The sequence below is a fragment of the Heterocephalus glaber genome, unplaced genomic scaffold (assembly GCF_053883595.1).
Source record: "Heterocephalus glaber isolate CG9 unplaced genomic scaffold, H.glaber_assembly_v1.0 deba00001610, whole genome shotgun sequence".
NCBI lineage: Eukaryota > Metazoa > Chordata > Mammalia > Rodentia > Bathyergidae > Heterocephalus > Heterocephalus glaber.
The window spans coordinates 2,672,847-2,699,132 of NW_028258381.1; the positions used below are offsets into that span (position 1 = coordinate 2,672,847).

General features: G+C 39.0%; 1 protein-coding gene across 4 annotated transcripts in view; it reads left to right on the forward strand.

Moving 5' to 3' along the window:
* Positions 1 to 26,286, forward strand: part of Mlip (muscular LMNA interacting protein) — a 297,907-nt gene that overhangs the window by 31,475 nt on the left and 240,146 nt on the right. The window contains exon 1 of one of the 4 annotated variants that reach the window (XM_087195997.1): positions 16,492 to 16,546. The exons of the other annotated variants lie outside the window; for them this stretch is intronic. The gene's annotated coding sequence lies outside the window, so the exon portion shown is untranslated. Of the gene's footprint in view, positions 1 to 16,491; positions 16,547 to 26,286 lie in introns of those variants that run through there. 4 annotated transcript variants of the gene reach the window in all.

Consider the following 26,286-nt stretch of genomic DNA (forward strand, 5'->3'; position numbering starts at 1 on the left):
CAACCCAGGAAATAGGCTGAGGGGAAGCCGACCTGGAGCCTATTGGGAATTGGACTTCACCGAGGTAAAACCTGGAAGGTATGGTTATAAATACTTGTTAGTTTTTGTAGACACTTTTTCAAGATGGACAGAAGCGTTTCCTACCAAACATGAAACAGCGCGAAGTGTGACTAAGAAACTGCTAAAAGACATCCTGCCAAGGTATGGTTTTCCAGTAATGCTAGGATCAGATAATGGACCCGCCTTTATTTCCAAGGAGTCAAACCCTAGCACAGATATTGGGGACGGATTAAAAATTACATTGTGCATACAGACCCCAAAGTTCAGGACAGGTAGAGAGGATGAATAGAACATTAAAAGAGACCTTAACTAAATTAACCTTAGAGACTGGCGGTGACTGGGTGACTCTCCTTCCCTTCGCCCTCTATAGGGTACGCAATTCACCCTATAAGATGGGATTAACTCCCTTTGAAATCATGTTTGGAATTCCCCCTCCCATTATTCCCAACCTTCAATCAAATGTGCTTGTTGAATTTGATGACCAAAAGTTGTTACTTTCTTTAAAAAGCCTCCAAAGTGTGCACGAGGATATCTGGCCTAAATTAGAAGCCTTATATCAAACTGGACCGCCTCCCGAGCCCCATCGCTATCGACCAGGAGACTGGGTCTTTGTCCGGAGACACCGACAAAAGGACCTTGAGCCCCGTTGGAAAGGACCCTACGTCACAGTCCTGACCACGCCCACCGCTCTCAAGGTCGACGGGATTGCCTCGTGGGTGCACTACACCCACGTTCGCCCTGCAGATCCTCACGCTGTCCTAGAGGACTTTGTTCCATCATGGCAGGTGTCCAAAGACCAAGACAATCCCCTCAAACTCAAGCTGCGTCATCGACGGTCATGATTGTGGTAACTGTACTTTTGACACCGATATTAGGAGGACAGAACCCACATGCTCCCCTAAATTTAACCTGGATGATCATCAGTACCGCCACAGGTGACATTATTAACAGCTCGTCCAAAGTGAGCCCACCATTAACCTGGTGGCCTGCTCTAGAGTTTGATCTCTGTCGGCTAGCCACTGGCAGCTGGGATATCGGACACTGGAGCCTAGAGTCATGGGGAAGGCCTGAATGTGGGGAAACAAAAAAGGGGTGTACCCTCCCCCCGGTCGATTCACGAACACCGGGTTGCAACCATGTAATTCACAGGGCAATATTACGAGACACCCCCTTCTACGTCTGTCCGGGGGGGGGCGTACTAAAAGTCAAATTGTAACTTGTGGGGGTGCTGAACAGTTCTTTTGCAAAAATTGGGGTTGTGAGTCAACGGGGGCCATAGCTTGGAAACCCTCCATTACAACTGATTTTATTTCGGTCGACAAGATTCCCCAACAGAAGTTGGCACACAATCCTCTCTTTGGCCACTGTGCCCAATTTCTGTGTAACCCCATCCGTATTACTTTTACAGACCCAGGCAAGCAGTTCACAAATTGAGAAACAGGCCACAGTTGGGGGTTGCGATTATATGAAAGTGGATATGATAATGGATTACTTTTTACTATAAAACTAAAAATGGAGCCGCTCACAATAGGGCCTCCCCAATTGATAGGGCCAAATTTGGCACTAGCCCCAATAGCCCCTTTCGGACCTACTAAGCCCCCTCCCCCGAAGAGCTCGCCCATGCCACCAAAAACAAATACCTCCATACATCCATCAAACTTAACCTCCGCTTCCACATTCCTGCCCTTGGTTCAAATGATCACCCAGACAGAAAAAGTCGATCATAGCCAGGACCAAGACCCCCTTTGGGAACTGATGGTCCACACCTTTAAGGCCCTAAATGCATCTAGGCCAGACCTCACTCAGTCCTGCTGGCTATGTTATGATACCAAGCCCCCATACTATGAGGCAATAGCTTATCTAGACAATTTCACTAAATCAGACAGTCCGACTCAGTGTAGATGACAACAAAAAGGGACAGCTAGGCTGACCCTACAGTCGGTAACTGGACAAAGAACTTGTGTTGGCAGTGTCCCGGTCTCCCACCAACACCTTTGTAACAAAACCATTCTTTGGCCTAGACCTAAATATCTCATTCCCCCTTATGACGGGTGGTGGGCCTGCTCCTCTGGACTCACCCCTTGTGTACATGGACTAGTGCTAAAACAGACTAGAGATTTCTGTGTACTTGTACAATTGGTCCCCCGGCTGTTATATCACTCAGAAAGGGACATCTCCAGCCGCCTGACTGAAACCCAAATCAGAGTTAAACGAGAACCTGTAACGGCCATTACTCTGACCGTCCTCCTAGGTTTGGGGCTAGCTGGGGCAGGAACAGGAGTTTCATCGCTAATACTACACAATAAACATTACAATGACTTAAGGGCAGCCATAGATATAGATATTAAAAGACTAGAAAGCTCCATCTCCCACCTCCAAGAGTCTTTAACTTCACTGGCAAAAGTAGTCCTCCAAAACCGAAGGGGGCTAGATTTAATTTTCCTTCAACAGGGAGGACTCTGCGTTGCCTTAGGTGAAGAATGTTGCTTCTATGTAGATCATTCAGGAGTGGTCAAAGAGTCCATGGCTAAAGTTAGGGAGGGCATCGCCAAACGTAAGTGAGAAAGAGAACTATCTCAAAACTGGTTCGAATCTTGGTTTAATTCTTCCCCTTGGCTAACTACCCTAATCTCTACCCTGCTAGGCCCCTTGCTTATCGTGTTACTACTGTTGACCTTTGGACCTTGTATACTCAATAGACTAGTTTCGTTCATCAAAAAACAAATTAACGCTGTTCAGTTAATGGTGCTCAGGTCCCAATACCAGCCAATTCCTACCGACTTGATAGAATTAACCCCCAGAGGCCCATGATTAGCCTTCTATAACATCATGAGAAGGGGGGAATGTGGGACCAAAATGACTCCATTTTGGAGCCGTCTCCTTTGTTCTCTCAAATTTGTGCTTAAACTAGGAATTCACCACTTGAAATTCCTGAGTTTATTACCCAACCACCTGTGTACCAGGGAAGAGAGCATTCCAGACACACTATCTGTAGGATAAGCAGTTAATGAGCTGACTGTCCACACAAGATAGATGCGGCCATTAGTTAGTGGGTCTGCTAACGATCAGTATGTAACAACCGGCCGTTAATCTTTGCCCCTTTTCTCCCTCACAAAAACCAATACGTAATCCCCTTCGACCCCCAAAGCCTAGCCAACCAAAACCCTACACTTCATATGTATTAAGTATTAACCAATCACCTGGCTACTAATAACCAAAGCTTGTTGTATTCTCAATAAAAACCCTGCTAGTTAGGGACTCAGGGCTCTCAATCTCGATCCGCTGTGTTGGTGACAGTTGAGAGTCCCTGCTTAAGCTTAAATAAACGACCCTTGTGTGCTTACATCGGAAACGGCCTCCTAGTGGTCTCTGGGACTTCACAATCTGGGCACAACATTGAGACTTTGTGTGAACCTGAATTTAAAGATAGCAGACTAACTGATTTGGTGGAAGAAATTTCAAGTCAACCCAAGTTTGGATGATGACATAGGTAATGCTGGTTGCCTTTAGCCAGATCTAAGGTGAGAATCAGGGACAAACCAAAGCTGAAGGATTAAAATTATGATTTGACCAGCAACAAAGCACATGTAAAGTTGGGACCAAAGAAAGTATGGTTGCTAAAAAGGTTAGTTCATTAAAAAAGAAGCCAAAAGCTGGGTATGATGGTGCATACCTACAATCACAACACTCTGGGAGGCTGAGGCAGGAGGATCTCAAGTTCAAACCTAGACTGGGCAATTTACTGACTCAGTGAGACCTTGTCTCAAAATAAAAATTAAAAAATAAAAAAAGGCTGGGCAGGTGGCCCAGTGTGAAGGTCTTAGGTTCAATCTGCAATAGTGGAAAGAAAAAGCCCAGTACTTTATTCCTAGACAATAGGAAAGATGCTTCGAGGGTGTCTCAGACATTGACCCAACCCAATTGTGAACTCAGGAGTGCACAAGGACCTTGCTTTGAGAAAAGAGCCCCAGGGCACCCTGTTCTTTCCTGGCCACCAAGGGAAGTACATTCCTGAGTTCAGCCTTCCAGGCACACGGAGGAGGCCACTGTAGCCATTGTTTTCCCTGCCCCCCACTACTTGTGCTTGACATCATTCACATGGTGTTTTGTTTTTGTTTTTGCGAACAAGGTATTGGACACAGAGCCTTTGCACTGAGCTACATCCCCAGTCCTTCTTTAAATTTTGAGAGTCTTGGTAATTCACTGAGTTCCTCAGGCTGGGCTTGAACTTGGGATCCTCTTCCCCTAGCCTCCTGATGATATAGGGCATATGATATATGGACCTCCAAATCATATAAGGGAATATTATAACTCCCAACCTGCTAGATATCCTAAATACCGAGTTTGTGTTCTCTAAAATCAAATGAATTTTAATAACAATGGAGGTTAAGTGGAGGAAGAATTTTTTTTTTTTTGGTACCGGGGATTGAACTCAGGACCTTGCGCTTGCAAGGCAGGCAGCAGAACCACTGAGCTAAATCCCCAGCCCAAGTGGAGGAAGAATTTTTGAGAGAAAGATAGCTTCTGTCTAAGTGAGACAGAAGGGAGCCTGAAAAGTGGGTTGCCCCTGAGCCCCACTTCTCAAAGGAGTTTTATAGAGCAAAACCATGGGGTGAGGTGAGTATAAGGTGGGACAAAACTATAGTCAACTAATAAGATCACAAGTATGGTTGCTTAGGTAATATTGATTAAATGTGGAAGCAAATCATGTAGCAGGTGTGGAACAAGGACTTTTTGGGAGAGGAATGGGGTAGGGAGGTTTTGGTTCTCCCAAGGTGATTGATGCCTATTTAGAATATCAATCACTGCTATTCATCCCTAGGGGAAGTATGTAGCCTTCAAGGAATGTGCACCTCCAGCCACAGTTGTGATGTGTTCTTATCTTCTGCACTGACTTCTTCCAGGGCCCAGTTCTGTGTGACTGCCTATAATATTTCTAACTTAGCTGTCTATAATACTCTTGCTAGTATTACAGGTGGGAGCCACCATGGCTCACTGTGGTGTTGGTTTTATAGGCACACAGAATGCTAGAATTGTGGGGTCATTGAGGCTTCCACTTAGATTTAAAAGGAAGGCCTGGGGAGCCAGGTAATGTGCCTCTGGGAGGACAATATATGACACTATGAGAGGAAGCTGGAAGTGCCGGGAATGGAAGTTTGTAGAGGAAAGCTTCAGGCAGTGATCAGAGCCAGCTCGAGAGAGGCCAGGTGGGATGCAGCCAGCAAGGTCAATAGGTGCAAGGCTGCTTAAGACCTCAGGAGGCCCCATCTCACAACCAGCCCTGGGTGTTGGATGTGGAGCTATAAAACTTAATATTTCCCCTGTTGGACTTTGATTTGATTTCTTTGTATTCCTCATTCCTCCCTTTACAATGTGAATGTTTATCCTGTTGCATTGCATGTTGAAAATATTTAATTTTCTTTTTTGATTTTTAGAGGGGCTCAGAGTGAAGAGTTTACCTTGGGTCTCAGATGACTCTATTTGGTCTTACAAAGAATGCTTAAATTGTTGAGGCGTCAGTGAGTTTTAGAGTTAGTAAGTGCACTTTGCAAAATGAAATGGACATAAGCCTTTTGGGGACCAGTGATGGGATATTATGATTTAATCTAAAATGTCCCCCCAAATGTCTAAAATGTCCATACTCTACTATGTCCAAGAGTAGTTATTGAATCATGGTGATGCTACATTATCAGTGGGTCTATCTGTTGATGGGTTCATAGCTGAATACTCTATTAGGAGGTGGGGCATGAGTAGAGAAGGTACATTACTGGGGCAGGAACTGGAAGGGTGTATTCTTATCCCTTGCTCCCCCTTTCCCTGTGCTTTCTGCCTGCCATGGGTTGAACAACTTTTCTCCATTATGCCTTCTGCCGCGTTGTGTTTTTGCTTTGGAGCCAGATGATCACGAATTGAATCCTCTGAAAATATGAGCTAAAATAAACTTCTCCTCTAAGTTGTGAATGTTGAGCATTTTGTCCCCAGGATGGGAAGGTTACTGATATAGTAGCCTTTGGCAAGTCACTTATGAATTGGTTTTCTTATCTACAAAGTGAGAGGTTGGATTGGATTTGTGAAGATTGTTATGGTCTCTGGCATTTTATAAATATGTTCTCTGGGTGTGGAATTACTAATTTTCTTCTCTACTAAACAATGCCTGTATATACAAACATTAGGAACCTGGAAAAAAACATACAAACATTTTTACTTAATTTTTTTCTTTTTACTGGTACTGGTTGTGAGACCTGAATAACTCCATTTTAAAATTTGGCCCCATCTTAGAGTAAGGTGGCCTGGACATAAATTCTACTTCCAAGAAAAACCACAAGATGTACTTTGGCCACCTGCCTGTGATAATGTTCAGCAGTCCCCTAGCAACTAGCCTAGCAACAGCTAATCAGTAGCTGCCTCAATGTCCCAGATGCTCTTCTCATGGCCTGCGACAGCTAATCAGTAGTTACCCCAATACCCCAGTATCCCAGATGTTCTTTTCGATGACTTGAGCAGCCGTTTGCAGTTCAGCGCTCAAGGCCCAACCAATTAGGTTTAAACTTTCAAAACTTGCTAAATGCTAGCCAATCGTGTGATTTGCGTGTGATTTGAAACCCCGCACCTTGCTGTAACCTCTATAAAAACCCCTGGTGTTTTAGAGTCGGGGCTCTCAATCCTGACCCGCTGCGTCGGTGTCGGATGAGAGTCCCTGCTCGAGCTTGAATAAACGACCCTGGTGTGTTTGCATTGGAATCAGGTCCTTGGTGGTCTTTGGGGACCTCGCGATCTGGGCACAACACTGGTGATTGAACTCTAGGCCTTCACCTTAGCACTACGTCATGAACCATTTTTGAGACACAGTCTTGATAAGTTGCTCAGTTTTCCAGGCTGGGCTTGAACATGTAATCTTCCTGCCTCAATTTCTCAGAGTGCTGGAATAACTTATATTTTTATGAGACTCTAGTCAAACAGCAAATAGGAACCCTTATTGGACTGAACCTTTCTCTTACTAGAGAAACTTCACAGTTCAGTGATTGAACATGAAATGGCTTGAGTTGCATAGAGAGAAACAACAAAGTTTCAGAAATTGGATTATGAGTGAAATTGTGGGATAGACAAAAAAAGTAGCAAGTAAAGTGCCTTGATAACAGTATAGAAATATTTTCTCATCACATAAAATATAGTAGATGCCGTGCATTCATTAGGAAAAAAAAATTTAGAAAAATATCTGTTTTAAATATCATTTCTAAAATGGCCTCTTTGGCTCTGTATTCATTTCTTATGTAGTTCTTATCATTCCCTTCGATGGCTCTGACACAGATATCTTAGTCCTCTTGAGAGCTTAATTTTAGTCTCATCGCATCACTGAAGGTTGAGGAAAAGTGGACGCACAGAAATGGCAAAACCCTAGCTGCCATTTTCATTTTCTTATTCTATTTTTTAAAAATGAGGGCTATGACTATCAGAACCCACGGGGTGGTAGAGGGGAGCTGAGAGTTGAGACGTGACTAGTAAGGATCCAGATATCTATCTTATGGTTCAAGCTCTTGAAGCCATGCAGCGTTTTGAAAACCACTGCTAATTAAAGCATTGTCTGCTGATACTGTAAGTCTGAGATGCACTGTTTGAATGGATCTTTTGATGTAGCTCTGTGTGGTGGTGACAGAAGGGAGATGGATGCATTGCAGGCTTTAATCGAGTTGTGCTTCTCAGTGATGTTTATAATACATTGTATGTGTGGTGAAATATTTTCTAGGTATTCACTGTGGGAATTACAATGACATATCTAGTTGTTCTAGCCTAAGTACAGCTCCCCTAAGGGAATGACTGACTGTCATATTAGTGATGGAATTATATTAGAGTCATCAGCTTTGTTTTCCCACGTGACCTTCATAAAAATAGGGAGATGATTTTGAAAAAATGGTGAGAAGATATATGTGGCTTAATTGCTGGTCTTTTTTCATTATTTATAACCTAAACATTTCTCGTGGGTCTGTTGAACAATCTTCTTCTTAGTTTATGGCATTTCCATGCATGTGTAGAATCTAGGGAAGATGTTACCCCCATCTTGTTCTCCAAAATAGGCCTCTTACCTTTGTAGATGTCAAATATAGCAATTCAGAGACCACCTTGTGCTTTTAAATACAAACTTGATAGCATTCATCTTACAAGATGAGAGAGGCTGTGGGATTGTTTTCTCAAACCGGTTATAATTTCTCAGGGGATATCATGTTGCAGTAGGAGGCTGAAGGAAGAAAATGTCAGCAGGAACTAATAAGCTAATCACAGAGAGTCGGGTGTTCTTTCACAAAGTGGGAAGGAAGCATGGAAAGACAAACTTTTCCATTCCTGTTTTATGTTTTCTGTTCAGCTCAGCGTTCAGACTGGGAATCCCTGCATGTGTTGCTGTGCTCTGTTTCTGGTCATCCAGGGAAGCATTTGTGCCCTCTTCCAGCTTGGGCGTCCTCTCCAGACTGCTGGGCACTGCCTGGCTGCCAGTTCTACTTTGCATAGGGTGCAGGATGAGTCCACCTCCTTTCTCCTCAGTTGCATCCATACCTTCTCGAGGCTGACCCATAGCCTCTGCTCCCCACCATGGCTGTCTGGTGATTTCCCGTTTCCTTCGGAAGAAAATGTACTTTGTATTCATTCTGATGTGTAATTACTGAACTTCAAGGCTGATGTTTATCTTAAGGAGACTGCTTTATTCTTTGTTCTTGAAACATGAGACTGATGTTTAACCATCATAAAATGGAATAAAATATTATTACTACAGATGCTAATTCACTTAATATCCATTAAAAGTTTCCCTCCAAATAAGAATATACCTTTAGAGATTACGTGGAAATTTTGTTAGGTATAGATATATGTGGTAGCTTTACACCCCCTATAATGAGTGTCTGGTCTAAATTTTTACTTCTTTGAGGGACCTATTTTATTGGCCAACTATTGTTGTCTGACCTTAGATGCAAATCTAAAAAAGAAGATATCTAACACAATTTCTCTTTCATTACTATTAAATCATTCACTCAGATATTTACTGGTATAGAAGATCAGAGAATCATTTGGAATTTCTTTAAAACATGAGACCGCTCGTGTTAAAAATGTGTTCTTTATCTAGCTTTATCAGCAACATCATCAACAATTATGATGATTTGATGTCACTAATATTACATAAATGGATTTGGCAGGAGATGATCTTTAAGCCCAACTCTTTCTACTTAGCATAACTTCCTTGAGGTCCACACACCTTCCTTGAGGTTCGTAAGGTCTTCCTCTTCAGTTCCTTCATGGCATAGCATCTCATGGACTGGATCCAGTACTGTTTGCCTACGTAGTCACTCCTGGAGGGACATTTGGTTGATTCCAATTTTTAGCTATTATAAATATAGCTGCTATGAACATTTGTGTATACATTTTAGTGTGAAAATAGGTATGATAAATGCCTAGGAGTGCAATCCTGGGTTATGCAATAAACCAAGATTTTAGTCTAAAAAGGAATTATTAAACTTTTTTGCAGAGTGGCTGTATCATTTATGTTTTTATTAGCAGTGTATGAAAGTTCCAGTTTCTCTACATTTTCCCAAATATTTGGTGTTATCATTACTTTTTACTTTAGCTTACTATAATGGGTGTGTAGTGGTATCTTATTGTATGGCATTGATATTTGTATTTAACTATATTGAACATCTTTTTGTGTGCTTATTTGCTCTCTATCTTTTGTGAAGTGTCTGTTCAGACCTCATGTCCACTTTAGATAATTTTTGAAAGAGAGTGAGTGTGTGTATTCTAGATGCATGTCCTTTGTGAGATATGGGATTTGCCAATATTTTCTACCAGTTTGTAGTTTCTCTATCATTGTCTAAATAAGGTCTTCTGCAGAGCCAAGGTTTTGGTATTGTTGAGGTCCAATTTACTATTTTTTTCTTTTATGGATCATTTTAAAAGTATCAAGTATAAGAACTCTTCATTAGCCTTAGGTTTTAAGATACTGTTTTTAAGGCTTGATCATTTATCATGATACATTTAGGTTCATGATCCATTTTGAAGTGACTTTTGTATAAAGCTTAGATCAAGGTTCTCCTGCTCCTCCTCCTCCCACTTCTTCTTCCTCCTCTTCTTCTCCTCCTTCTCCTCCTTCCTTCTTCTTCCTTCTCCTCCTCTTCCTTCCTCCTCTTCCTCCTTCTTCCTTGTTCTTCTTGTTTGTTTATGGATGACCAAATATTGCAGCAGCATTTACTGGAAGGGCATGCACATTGTATTTACCAGCCTCATGACCTGATCCCCTCTAAAGGCTTCACACTGGGGGTGAGGATTTCAATTGTATGGATTTTTGGTATACACAGACATCCAGTCCATAACATTGTGTACATTTTATGGTAGAAGAACTATCCTATTTGTCATTGCTTCAGAGCTACAGGGTCAATGGCCAGTACCCTTGACCATGAAGAGAGAGGAGAAACTCAGCCCAATTTTCCTAAATGTTTGCTAATTTTGCTTGTCAAATGAGAATCTAGGAAAAGAAAGGCTGCCAACAAGTGGATGTAGCTCCAGTAACTTTCTGGTAGGTATAACATCGATTATTTGCTCAAAGGAGTGGAAATATTTTGTTCAAATGTGTATCTGGTCAATATCATAAATGTCACCATGAAGTTACTAGGGAACATGAACTGTTCTTCTTATCCTTGGTCTTTCATTGTTGTTCACTGAATCCTGAAGTTTGACATTGTGAGAAGAACAAAGAAGCTCAAACACTAGCTTAAGCATGATTAAGGCAAATTACTGAGCCTCCCTTGGTCTCAATTCCTCATCAGTGAAAGGAAAATATTGAACCAGATAAACCTAAGCTTCTCTCAGTTTTAACTTGTGTAATTCTATAACCTCCTGGAAAGGGTAGAGCTTATGTTCTCAAAAGTTTTCCCTTTGGCAACATCATGCCTAGATTTTATGCTTTTCTTTACAGAAAGAGGGCAATCCACAATATTTCTGGCCTTTTAACCAGGGACAATAACTCTTGTAACACTATATTTAATTATTAAAGTATCTTTCAAAGTATATATCTGCATACAGAAAAAAGTCATATTATTGGAGACCCCAAACTTGAAGTTTATTAGAAAGGACAATATAGAATAAGTATTGAGCAAAGATTTTTTTAAAATTTAAAGGAATAGGTTGTTAATTTTAAAACAATCTAATTACTTTCTCAAATGTTTGAGTTGGTTAAGCCCTGTGTACTCAGAGATGAAGGGATTACATAGCGGTGAATCATGCTGGTTTAAGAGGTGTGCTGTGTGTACTTCCTGGCTCCAACCACTTCTTAGCTATGCAACATTGGGCAACTTCATAAACTTCTCTAAGTACAAGACTCCTTGACTATGCAATTAAGATAATAATAGTACCCAAGTCAAAGGGTTATATGAGAAATTACATGTGTAAAAATCTTGGCAGTTATTTTTCTGCAATCATAATAAAAATCTGTTTTTTCTCTGACATAATAACTTCAGAAGGGATGATAAAGAAAATGGGGTCTGGAATATGTTGTATTCAGTAACTGCAAAGTGGAAATCAATACTTTGTTACTAATGTGTTGGGGATGGGAAGAAACACATATAATCATGTAGAAACTTATGAATAGTAACCAGGCTTAAAAATCAGTCCTTCACTATTACACTTTGAGAGCCACAGGGATATAATAGATGTTTGTCATAGTTATTGCTCTACATGAACTTGGAAGGATCAGAATTTGAGCAGTCAGAAGAGGATCTCTAAAGGGATGATTATTTTTTCCCATGCCATATACTGCTTTTGTTCTTCTTTGGTCAATAATTCTATATATGTTCTCTAAAGGGTTGTTGATCATTCTAACGATGTGCCTATGATCTGGCAAATCCAGGGGCATGTCATATAATTGTAGCTTCACATGTGTGGATTCTGCATATTTGGTGCCTGGAATCTTGCCAGTTTTCCATGGCTTTGCTGGATTACCCCTATAAACCAATGTGATGAAATAGCCCTGAATAGGGGATGTCTATTCAAAGCATATTTGTAGAACACCAAAAGTAGAGAGTGGGTGCTTCTGTGTGGTATGGTATATGTATGTACAAGGGCATGTGTGTTTGTGTGTCAGAGAAGGAGAAAGACAGAGACAGAAATACTGTGAAAGAGGCCTTGATATGTGCTTACAAACAATAATGTTCTATGTTATGGTTTCAGAAGAAGGAATTATTATTGTGATGTGGGGGTGTGCGGTGATGTTACTCTGAAGACTCAGGAGGATTGCTTGAGCTCATGAATTTGAGACCAGCCTGGGCAGCACTGCAAGACTGGCCTTAAAATAACAATAGGGGGAGGGGCAGTCTGCTAGTCCTTTAGAAATGCTGGAAAATTTGCAAAAATGTATGAGTTGTTGAGAAGGCAAAGGTCATCAGGCAAAGGTTATGTTGCAATAGTGAAAGATGACTCTGAGAAAGAGACTGAGGGTCCTTACATGGGTGGATTGTGGGTGATGTGGAAATGAAGGTATTAATGCTGAATGACACATCAAGTTGTGTTCAGATTCTGAGACGGAATCCTGGTTCTGCTATCTTCTTCCTGTGGAGATGTTTTTGGCATAGTCTCCACAGTGAACCTTGATAGTGTTACTGTAACCCCAGTATTGTTATTTATAGCTACTGACAATCTTCTTTAAGATTTGGTGAGAGTAAATAATGAAACCACCTAGATAAATAGATACGAGGTTCAGAAAATGCTTGTCCACAATTCATCTGGATCCCCAGTTCCCCAGAATTCTGCCAAGGGTCCTCCTGGTGAATATGTGGTGTGTAACCAGGGAAGGATCTGGAGAGAAGGTGCACACAGGGCTGCTGAAGGTCTGCTGGTCCTGGCACAGGACTGCTGTGTGAGTGGAGCTCACAGGTGTCACAGCGAGCATCACTCTTACATCTGTTCAGAAGACGTGGCTATCCTGGAGAAGAGGTGACCTACTTAAAACCAGGAGACCAGCGCTCAGAAGCACCTCATTTCTTCACTGTGTTGCCAGAAGACTGAGTGCCCCAAATGGTTTGTGGATTAGTGCGTGTCCTAGCAAGGTTTTTCCCATTGTACTATAATAAGAAATGATAATTTCTTTAATAAAATAATTTATGTTAATTAAATTTACTTAAAAGACTGTCTTTTTTCTTGAGGTTATACTCTTCCTCACTGGGTTTTTAAGTTACCTTTATATTTACAGAATTATGATGTTTCCTTAGAAAACAACTACTGATCAATGAGGTCGAAAAGCCATTCTTTCCAGCATTTTTGTCTCTACTTTCCAATGTTTGTAAAAGGTCTACTGAATTTTTTTTCTCCTTACCAACCTGTGGCTTCTTTGCATATATTATACTCATTTTATTTCTTTTAGAATTCTACTTTTCCTATTCAGTAAATCCATTTTTGTTATATGCAAAAACTCAAATGAAAGGTTTTTGTATTTTATCATTCTTGTCACTTGTATAAATAAGCCCATTTATTTTTCACATAAGGAAATTAGATTTAAAACTGACAAAGATTTTTAATATTTTCCCACAAGAGACTGCCATCTGTCATATGTGTTAATCAAACTGAAGTTTAAAATTGGAAAATTTTTCTCTGGCTGCAGTGGACAACACACAGTAAACATAAAAAAACTCTAAATATTTATTTAAGTAATTTCTTAAGATTGACATCCTTTGGATCTTGGAACAGTAAAAAATTTACTCATAAAAGGTATGAGCCAATATGTACAAAATCTTTGGAAATTTGTATTTCTAGTAATTTTAGATAATATTATATAAAATGTTTTAGTGGTCTAAGTTTGATTTTTATTTTAGTTTCCTGGGTAATTTGTTAGAGAAAGTGGAACTGGTTGATGACATTTTATGAACTTTAAATCATTCTCTTCTGAGAACCATGCTGGGAGCTGCCATTTAAAAACAAACAAACACAAATAAAATAACTCCAGAAGAATAAATGTGCTGGATTTAAAAATGGATGAATGTTATTGAGGTGCATTAATGGCTGACTTGTCTCCAGGGCAGACCTCACATGTCTTTCAAAATGAACGACATCACTCACATTTGGCATGGTGCACACATGGGCAATGGTATATCTCAGGTTTAAAGACAAAATGAAATGAGCATTGGTGAACTAATTAAAAATTATCAAATTATCTTTGCCATGGTGCTGAGCTGTGAATTTGATTAAAATGAGCAAATGTATGGATGCTAGCCTCATGTGTGAAGTTACTCACTGGTTTACTCATTGACTTAAAGAAGTAAAATGTGAAAATGAACACTGCTGTGATTCAATTTTACCCTAAAATCAACCTTTGTCTTTTGATTTTTTTAAGTCCATAAAAATACGTTGAAAAGAATAGGGGTCAAGTAATATGAGTGTGATTGAAAGAAAGAGTGAATATTCAAATTTAAAAAAATACAGTGAAAGATGCATTGCCATTAACCCACATAACATACTCCCCCTTGCTTGGAACACACTCACCCTATCCTTATGGTCACTTTCTACAGCAGTTCTGGAAGTCCTTTTTCATGCATGTCTTCAGTTGTACTGTTGACGCTGCCTCCATGTCCTGAATTGATTCAAAACATTCATGGGTATATCTGTCAAATAAAAACATCACAGTGTGTCCTTATTCACTGCATCTGTATGGAGCCACTTCTGGCTCTTCTCCAAAGTCAAAATGACCATGAAAGGTCAATATTTGGAATGGATTCAGGACATGGAGGTAGCTATGACAGTGTAACTAACCACATGAAGGAAATCTTCTGTGTTAGTTATTTTTATCTCATTGCTGAGACAAAATACCTGACACCCAAAGTTAAAAGGGAAGGGGTTTATTTGGCTTACAGTTTGTAGAAGTTTCAGTCCATAACCGTCTGACTCTAAGGCAAAGATGACAAATAGTCATAGCCGAGCAGAAACAATATGGTGCTCACAAGGTACCAAAGGTAACAAGAGGGATTTAACATTGTCTCCCTGCCACTTTTATTTTATTCAGACTACTTAGGGTGTGTAGCACTCAGATCTGTAACCCTAGTGCCCTTGAGCCTAGCATTGCATCATGAATCAATTCCAGTTTCACATACTTTAGATCAAGCCTATGACCACATGAGCCTTTGGGGGGACATCTAGACCCAAACCATAACAGACCCAAACCATTGAGGGTAATTTTGAGGAGGATTAATGGCAATGTGTCTTTTACTGTAATAATTTTAAAAACTTAAACATTCACTGAATTTTTGGTCATGTCTCATATTTAAAGCTTTTATTAGCAAATCCAAAAGATCAATAATATCCATAATTGGTGAAGTGTCTTTCACAATTTGAATGCAATGGCCTATTATCTAGTTATGCCACTTGGAAAAAACCTTACAGGTTTTCTGTACATCTTATAAGGTGTAGTGGATTGGATGGCGAACACCTCCCCTAGGATAGACACATCAGGCCAGAACCCGTGAATGTGTTCTTGGAAAATGTTATTGTGGCTGTAATTGAGTTAAGGATTTCAAAGTGAAATCGTCCTGAGTGAGGGTGGAATCTATTTGTAGTGGCAAATGTCCTTGTAAAGAACAGGAAGAAAGAGAAGACAAAGAGGAAGAGGCTATTTGGACATGGAGACAGAAATTGGAGAGATGCTGTCAGAAGCAAGGGAGCTCAGCACTTTTGTAAACTGGAAGAGGCAAGGACATAGTCTCCTGTAGGGGGATTGGAGAGGCACAGCTCCACTGTAACTTAACATCAGACTTCTCACCTCCGAGCTTGGGAGAGAGGTCATTCCAATTGTTTAAGCCTCCAAATTTGTGGTGATTTGTTATTGCAGCCCTAGGAAACAGTAGGTATATAAAACTTTCATATAGCAATATTTTAAAATGGCAATGATGGATATAATCCAAATGGTGGTCAGTGTGTGGTTGGCTAACTAAATTAAAAGTCATTAAGAATTAGGATTGAGGACCTGGGATTTAGCTCAGTGGTTCTGGCTCCTGCCTTGCAAGCAGGAGTTCGATCCCTGGTACCAAAAAAAAAAAAATTTAGGATTGAACCAGTTATACTGACAAGTCACTAATGATATGTGAATAAAAAGATATAAAAGGATAGCTTGCATATATTCCAGCTTTAATATGTAAATCTCTGAGGATATAGATGAAATAATAAAAGTCTAATAGAAAGTTATTAATTTAGCTGTATATGTATATTCTTGTTTTTCAATTATTGAGGTGTATTTGGCAAATAAAATTGCATATATTTAGGATTTACAGTGTGTTACTTTAATGTATGTATACACTATGCGATGAATACCACAATCAAGCTAATATATCCATTACCTCGTGTAGTTACTACTTTTTTTTTTTTTTTTTTTTTTTTGATACTGGGGATTGAATTCGGGACCTTGCACTTGCGAAGCAGGCGGCGGCACCACTGAGCTAAATCCCTGGCCCAAGTTACTACTTTTTTGTGTGTGGTGAGAACATTTAAGATCTATACTCTTAGCAATTATTTTTCTCGTTGCAAAGTTCTTTTTAGTTTCTTTTTTCACTGGGATATGTTTGTGATGTATAATAATTGCAATCTTCTTGGGGATTGTACATCTCCATCATCTTTACTTCCCTTTTCCTTCTCTGCCCTCTCGTCTTCCCTCATCTCCAGATCCTCTTCCCACCCTCACAAAGTCCACCTCCTTGTTTCCTGTCATCTTTCATTTTGCTCTTTAAATTATTGATATTCAAAGTTTCTCATGTAAGATATGCCATGTGATATTTAAGCTGTGTCTGATTTATTTCACTTAGCATTATGGTCCAAGGTACATCCATTTTCCTACAAATGCCTCAAATTTATCCTTTATGGCTGGGTAGCAAATAGTAATTATGGAATACAGTACTGTTAAGTTGTATGCTATGCTATGTACAGATATCCAGCACCTAATTATCTTCCATAATGGAAACTTGGTAAACTATGACCAACATCTTCCCATTTCTCCTACTCCTTCCCCATGGGCCCTGGCAATCCCTATTATACTCTCTGCTTGTGAGCTAGACTTTTCAGATTCCATATATAAAGGAAACCATGCAGTATTTGTCTTTCTGTGTTGCTTAACATAATACCTTTCAGTTTCATCCATGTGGTCCCAAATGTTGGAATTTCCTTCTTTTTTAAGATCAAATAGTGATTCAAATTGTATGTATCTATATCACATTTTTTTGGCATTCACCCTTCAGTGGACAGATCAATTGATTCCATATATAGGCTATTATGATCAACAGTGTAATGAATATGAGTTGCAGATATTTCTTTGACATACTGATTATATACCCAAAAGTGGGATTGCTGAATCACTTGGTAGTTCTATTTTTATTTTGTAGGAGCCTCCATACTGTTTTCATACTGGCTGTATCAATTTATCCTCCTGTCAGTGGTGGATCAGGCTTTCCTGTTTCTACATCCTCATCAGCACTTGTCTTGTGTCTATCTGATAACAGGCATTCTAACAGATGTAAAATGATATCTCATTGGGGTTTTGGTTTGCATTTCCCAGATGATTAATGATGCTGAACACTTTTTGTTGAATCTATTTGTGTTTTGTGTCTTCTTTTAGAAATGTTTGTTCAGGTCCATTGTTCATTTTTTAAAATTTTATTTATTTATTTTTGGTACCGGGAATTGAACTAAGGGCCTCACACTTGGCAGGCAGGCACTGTGCTGCTGAGCTGCATGCCCAGAGCATTTTTTTTTTTTTTACTTAAATTCTTTTATTGGTACATTTTAAGTATACAATATGTTCACATTTATCATTGGGTACTTGTACCTGTACATGATGTATCTTTGTTCTTATTTTTTCCACATTACCTGAGCACCCTTCACCCCCTCCACCCTTCCCTATTTCCATAGACTTTGTTTCCATTTTTTTCTTTTCTCATAATTTTTCCTTTCCATTCCCCTTTCCACTTCCTCTACCCCTTTGGACCTTTTCTTCCTATTTCAAATTATCAATTATTCATTTTAATCATTTTAATCTTTATTTACACTTTCAGTTTCTCACACTGGAGGAACTATTTGGTATTTACACATGTGTGCCTGGGGCATTTTTTTGTTTTTCCTTTTTTGGTACTGGGGATCAAACTTGGGAGCTTGCACTTGCGAGGCAGGTGGCAAAACCACTGAGCTAAATTCCTGGCCCATCTGGCACATTTTTTTTTTTGGTACTGGGGATCGAACACGGGACCTTGGGCTTGTGACCCAAGTGGCCGATCTGGCGCATTTTCAATTGAGTTGTTTTTTTGTTATTGAGTTGAGTTCCTCACATAGTTTGGATATTAGCCCCTTATCAGGTGTATAATTTGCAATTATTCTTTCTCTTTCCATAGGTTTTCTTTCCATAGGTTGTTTCATTTACTGTGCAGAAGCTTTTTAGTTTGATTCAATCCCATTTGTCTATTTTTGCCTGTGTTTTTGAGATCATATTCAGAAAACATTGGTCAGGCCAATGTCAAAAAACTTTTTCCTATGTTTTCTTATTGCAGTTTTACAGTTTCAATTCATTTATTTAAGTGTTTAATCTGTTTTGATATGATCTGGTATATGGGTGAGGAAAGGTCTAATTTCATCTTCTGCACTTGCATGTCCAGTTTTTCTAGCACCATTTATTGAATAGATTGTACTTTCCCCATTTATTTTTGTTGAAGATAAGTTGATTGCAAATGCAAGCTGGCAGTGGTTTCCTTTGGGAGGAGAATTAGTCATGACTGAGTTGTATGTGTGTACCTTTTCCCACTTAGTTTTATAATTCTCTTTTATTGGACTGCATTGCATGGGAAAATATTATTTCTGTAGTACTAATGTTAAGTATAAAATTTTTAAAAATAAGAATTCTATTAATCCTTCAAGATATAAGCAACATTTTCCTTGTGTCCTCATTGTTCTTTTCTAGAGATAATTTCTCTCTACTTATATATCCCAGTGGATTTAACAAAACTGTCTTTTATACACTATTACTTTTTAATGCCTGCATCTATAGTTTACTGAATTACTTTAATTTGTTCCTGAGAATTCTGCTGTAAAATTAGAAGCTATTGAATTAATATATTCAATAATTGTTTTAATTTTAATTTAATTTTTAAAATTAGTATATAGAATAATCAACCTTTTGTATAGTCTTACACATTTTAACATAGCACCAATACAATTAAGAAACAGAATAATTCAATCATATTTTTAAATACTCCTTTGTGGAGACAAAATGTAAAATTTTAAAACTTCCTTTTTAAGTTATATTTTGCCTCTGCCAACTTCCAGGAATCACTGGTTTGTTCTCCCAAACTGCCATTATATTTTTCTGAGAATGTTCTATCTGTACAATCAACTAACCTTTTGAGACTGGCATCTGTCACTCAGCATAATGATGTTAAGATGTACTCAAGCTGTCGGATGACTTGAAACATCAATGCTTTGATCCTTTATTGTTGACTGTTATTCCATCATGTGGATGGTCTATGGTTTGTTTAACTCTTCACCAAAGATTTTGCTTTAAGGGACAAACTATTATAAACATTAAGGTACAGGTTTCTGAAAGAGTATGTCTTCATTTTTCTAGGATAAACAACTAGAGGTGGACTTACTGGATTAAAGAAGTGTTTGTTTAACTTTATAAGACACTACCAAACTGTTTTTACAGAGTGGTCAAAACATTTTTTTAAAAAGATTATTTCTACCAGCAATGTGTGAAGATTCTAGTTGTTCCACATCCTTGCTCATATTTGGTGTTTTTAGTATTTTTTCTTCCTGCCATTTTCAGAGGTGTTTGCTGGTTTCTTATCATGGCTCTAACTTGCATCTCTAATAGTTAATAATGGATTTAACTTTATTTCTTTCTTAAAGCTCTATGCATATTTTTGGTGTTTATTCAGTCTCTGTCTGAATGAAGAACTGACAACACTCTCCTTATAGTAATACATGTTTTCTTGACTAAGTTTCTTCCATTATGTAAGGTGTTTCTTATGATTTTTCTGGCTAGGACAGATAGGAAAGGGGTATAGTGGTTTTTACCTGTCACTGTCCTTGCTACTGTCTTCCTCCTTTCCCTACCATTCCTCCTTCTCTTCCTCTTCTTTTTCTTCTTCTGTGTACAGAATTATAGCTGAATTTTCAGCTTGTTCCCCTGGAAACTGATTTTAGAATCCTCAACAAAGTATTATTTGCTTAAGTTATGGCTGAAAGACAAAAGAAAGTATTAAGTTGAACAATATAGTAAGTAGGATAATCACCAGAAAGTCACACACAGAAGAACATTTAAAAAACACTCGTAATCTGGTATTCTGTGATACATACCAAACATACTGAGGAAATACGGGGCAAAGGAATATAGACAAATAGACCCATAGTCACATGATTGTCAGCACCAGAGACAATTTAGCTAGTCTGTCTCTCAGTTTTCACATTTGTGAATTAGGAATAGATTTCTTCTTGTATAAATATGATATGGTCACTGCTGACCTCAATTGGATGATGTATCTTATAATGCCTTGAAATCTGGAGCAGTAGGAATCAATCCATTGTCGCCACCGCTACCACCACCACCACCTGCTGGTCACGTCACTGACAGAGATGTGAAATATAAAGGGGATATGGTAAGCTCTGGGAAGATTTAGATCTCATTATATTTGTTTAGTATAAATGGTCAGCGAAAGTCTTAGTGTTGTGGGAATTAAGAAAGAGGAGAGACCACTAGGAAACAGGAGGATTTTATTTCAGGTTTTAGGTGAACACCAGCTCAACAGACTATTGTCCAAAGGCTGAGCCACAAACAAAGAAAAGTTCCAGTTTTTATACATTTGGTCAAAGGGGTTGATCTTTCTAGTGATGTAGCAAGTGAGTTTACAGAAACAGGACAAGGATGGACAGTTTGTAACTTAGCTTTGAAACAAGATAGCACAGCCTTGTGAATCTTGTGAGAACAAGATGACATAAACTTTGTTTACAGGACATAGTTGCCAATTTTATCTGTACCAGAACAAGGAGTTACAGCTACAGGGGAGAGGAGGGTGATCCGAAGTGGGGGACTGTCCAAGGCTAAGAAAAACTTGTTTTACTTTAAGTCGTGCTTCATTAGGACACTCAGAGATTTTCTGCTAGTGTATGCTGACATTTGTGCCAGCAAAGCTCTTCACCACACCCTCTTCCTTACAGTGCCCTACAGGCTTCTCAGACCCAGGATTCCTTCCTCTGATGTCAGAAAAGTGGAAACAATACTCTCAAAACCCTTTGGCATAATCTGATCCTATTCTCTCCACGTTGGAATTTTCTAGAAAACAACCTCATTTCATCTTTAAAAATGAACATGAATTCTACTCCTTGATATAGTTGTATTTGCTTTAAAGTAAAAATGATGTTTTAAATTAATAAGACCATTTTTTAACTTCTGATAGTAAGACATAATGAACTGAAATGACCAATTTTGGAAAAACTGAGCTGAACTGATGAAGCTTAGTACAGCATGTCATCTATATGATTTCTATCTTGATGTTTGGGTTTATTCAATTTTTAAAGCATTCATGCCCACCCTCAGCCCTTACAAGGAAAGCCAATCACCACAGCTCCATGACTTTCATGTTTTATGTCCAGTGTGTTCCCCCCCACTTCTGTGTAAAGCCCCCTGAGCAGGGAACCAGCCAGCTCAGCACTGGCACAGTGAGCAATGTCTGGGCAAACAGGTGGGGCCCTTTCTTAGGACTGGGAAACAGAATGCCTGTTGGTGATGGGAGTTAGCAAGTACAGAGAAATGAGAAGTTGCACAAGAGCAAATCTTAAGTGTGGAAATCTCCCATCCTACTAAGTTTAAGGACAAGTCACGTTTGGCATTGCAACAGTGTGTGGAATGGTTGAGATTGAAGAAAACCTAGGACCAGGAAGCAAGAAGCATTTCTATACACTTGTCTGTTTCCTGTTACCCTATTGTCTCTTTTTAGAATACCCGAGACTGGGTGTTTTATGAAGGAAAGAAGTTTATTTAACTCATAGTTTAAGTCCCAAATCGGGTGCACCATGGGTCCAGTCTCTGTGAGGGTACTGTTGGCTTGCTCACATTGTGGCATGGGGCATCATGGAGGAAATATATGCAAAAGGAGAGATTGCATGATTAGGCAGGAAGCCAGAATGGAGAGGGGCCAGGCTTGCTCTTTTTTATAACTTCCTTTCAGGAGAACTCACTGCAGGAGATCAGCATCAACCCCTCCCTAAGACAATGCCCCAGTGGCCTAATTACCTTCCAGGGCCTCACCTCTTCTTTTGTGTGCTGGGGATTGAACCCAGCACTGCTGCACATATGAAGTATAAGCAGTACCACTGAGCTACACCACCAGCTCTTGCTCCCACCTCTTAAAGGTGTGACTACTTGCAGGTCTGGCCACATTAGGACCCTGAGTTCCAAACATGAACTTTTGGGAGAAAGACATATCCGAAGTGTAGCATTCTGTCATCCCAAAAATGTGTGCGGGTGGCCTGCAATGGGAGCCTGACCCCGACAGTCTTCTCACAGATCCAGATCCAGATCTGTGGAAAGTTGGGTTTTGCAACTTTCTATAAAGAGTCGCCAAGGAGATGGCAGTGCACTTCTTTCTTCCTTGGCAAATGGAGTCACAGCCATTTGCTGTGACCTTGTCCTGGGGCTAGGAGTTGGGTTAACCCTAAGTGTTCATGCAGGATCTTATTCAAGGATAAAATGTTCTAAAGGTTTTTTAAGGTGATGGCTGTTATTCATTCAATAATGTTATTAAAATCATTGAGTTGTACACTTGCAATCGGTAAATTTTATGACATTTGAAATGTGTCAACAAAGCTGTTTTTTAAAAATGCCAAACTTCTCAGACTTTTTGAAAAGAACACATGTTATCATTTTGTTGTCATGGCAGATTCAGCAATCTGCAAAGTGAATGACCTGGCCATTTAGATATTTTAGTTCTTACATTTGACAAATATGCCAATTACCTTGGTCTCTGGTTCCTGCTTCAAGAATTAAAAGCCACGATCAATTTAAAAGCTGCCACAGTTCTTTCAGAGTGAATGGAAACAGAATGTCAAGCAGACAACATCCATGGATTCTCCTCAAATTGCTGTCTCTAAGCATGCCAGACTGAGCACCACTTGTGCGAGACAGGGCCATATCTTTTTCTGTGTAAGTCTGATCACTGTGATTAGGATCTCTCATTACTGTTTAAAAAATACACCTGGACATTTAAAAAAAAGAATGCTGCATTTAGGAAATATTTCAAGCAAAAAGACCCCTGCTTATTAGTGCTGAAGTACATAGATAGGTCAAATACATGGCTGCTTTTGCTAATTATTAAATATTTGAAAGACATCTATTCCATTGATGGTAGTCTCCTACAGCATATTATCTTGAAAGAAGATCTTCATTCTAAAGCTATCACTTAATTTTTATTTCTATGAAGACTTCAGTGGTTGACTTAGTAGTCAATGAGACTAATGCCACATGAGTTGGAAAGAAATAGCAAGGGCAGACCAAGGGAAAGAACTCTTGCACCCAAAATGCTTGAAACTTGAAAAGTTTTCCTAAAAGTTTTTTCTCTAGCACCTCAGAGATGCATTACCTTGCTTCTAACATGTACTAAGTCAAAGCAGAGCAAGATTTCATATTAAAGGTATATCCTAGGGAATAGGTCATGATATGTGACGTGGGAGGGTTTAGATTTTTTAATTTTAAAGTGTTCTATTTAAACATAGTTATTTTAAACTTGGCTTCAAACTGTCAAACAATACTTATAATTTATAAATAATTTATGAATGATGGTGGCACAATTTACAAGACCAAAGTTTGAAAGCTTTAAACTTCTCAAAGAATAAGCTAATGACAAAAATATGAATTTGAATCCCTGTGAATCATCATGACCTATTTTATGATGCAGACAGAGTTGCTCTGGATGGTGAGAGAACAGCAGTATATTTACATTTCTTTAAGGTCAGTTGTTTGGTGGCAGGCTCTCTCTAAGCAAGCTTGTTAAGTGCGGAGGCTGGTGTTTTCATCTTCCTTCTTCTCTGAGCAGCCCAGTCACTAGTGGCTATATTTCCCTCAGTGCTAGCATTTTCAGAAACTTGTAGCTCCTCTTTCTCAAGAACCCATCAAAATGTTTTCCATAACCATCAAATAACCTAATTTAGATACAATTTAAATGTTTAGTAATAAGAGCTATTCTTAAGGCACAGGGAGGGGGACTATTATTTCTAGTTTTAGGAACATTTTTTCTTCCTGTAATTTAACACATTTTTATTGTAGAACATATAAAAATATAGTTAAATAAAATAAAATACATCCCCGGATCTCAATTCCTTAAGGTTATGTGGCTAATCTTAGTGCTTATTACTTATATAACAAAATGAATCATCCTGTGCATACATTTCAAACCATGTCTTTTATCTTGATATATGATGGTATTTTGTATAATCTTTAAGCATACTGATAACCAATATTTCTATAGTTTAACATATGACTATTCTCTAAATTATTTAAATAATCCACTTTTATTTGATATTATGACTATGTTCATTATTTCACTATTATAAATTGTCAGAATTATCATTCTTGGTCAGTTTCTTCAAATAAAATCATTATCACATAGGATGTTATATACCTTATTGCCAATGAGCCAGGGATAGAGAAACTTTTTGTTCCTTGAAATCATATCTAGCTATTCAGACATTCTCTCTGCTGCTGCCGAGGGTGGCTTAGTGTGTCAGCACTTGGAAATTAACTAAAATGGAGCTAATTTGGCACTACTCAAGAGAGAAAAGTAATAATAAATGGCTAAAAATTAGGAAGTGATTTATATTAAGCTAAAAACAAAAAAGTAAATTATATGACCATATTCAACTCAAATAACTCCAGTGTTTGAAAATACAGTTCTCACAGTGGAGCTTACAGCATTTGAAATTGGACACAGCCTTTCACATGGAAGCTATTCAGTGCAGAGACATTCACAATTCTGAATGGTTTCTCTGGAGCTGTAATTCTTGGTTAGTGTCAAAGTTACATGGACCAGAAACTTACTTGAGTTAAGTACTGGGGAACTGTGTAAGAGAAGTGGTCAATGAGTGGAAAGAAGAGGCCAAATATGTTAGTGTGGGCATATCATTGGCTATAAGGAGAGAGGGAGGTAAGCGATGGACGATAGGAGTCTGGAAGTAGGAGGGCACTTCCACCATTCCTCCAGAAGGAGCAACATATTGTGTGAATATGGGACAAGTTAGACTGTGCACATTTAGCTTGGGTTTCTGCCCATTTACCTGCATGGACACATCCCAGCTGAGAGTCCTAATAGAAAACTGGAATTAGAAAACCAAAGCTGAAAAGTGAAGACTGAGTGGATCTGCTTCCTGTGAAGAGCAGAAAGCAAGGGGCACAGCCCAAGAGCTGTGTGCAAATGTGACCTTGCCTGTGGCTCAGACTCCTGAGGTCCGTGGCCTAGTGTCCTTTATAAATCTTTACGTCACTTAATGCTGGCTCATTATTACATGGAGAAATCATGACACACTAACCGGGTCAGTGCTGGTGGGATCTATTTCACCCATGACTCATCTCCACAAAGATTTGTGTAGCAAAGGGGAGAAAATAGGGACTCAGTCCAGTCACTCAGACCAAGGGGTTGAGGCATGATTAAGACACAGGTTGTGCATGCAGAAGACTTTTGACCCTGTAAGATAGGCTCTTTAGTGCTCTGCTAAATACATCACTCACCCTGACTCTAAGCCCTGCCTGATCTGCATTACTGAAAATTATATAAATTGAGCTATCCTATTATATAATTTAATAACCTATTATAAATTATTTGTGGTTTCAGTGAAGAAGTCATTAAATCATTGTGGAGTATCCTTGTGAGATAATGTCTGAAAGAAATTAGAGTTTAATCCCTTCCTTCTGTTTATTTAGAAAATACATTGTATGAAATATTATTATGTTAATGGTCAATATTGCAGGTATTGTGATTGAAATGTAAATGACAGCTTAAGATTGTCTCAGAATTAAACAGAAGAATGTAAATTTGATTAGGGAATTTGCTTAAATCGCTTAACAGGTAGAGAAGATTTTTCACATGAGATCTCCTGCTTCAGGAAAAGTGAGCATCTATTCATTCTATGGTTTATTTTCTTTTCCATTTACCATCTAAAGCCCTCTAAAGGCCAATGTCTACTTTAAAT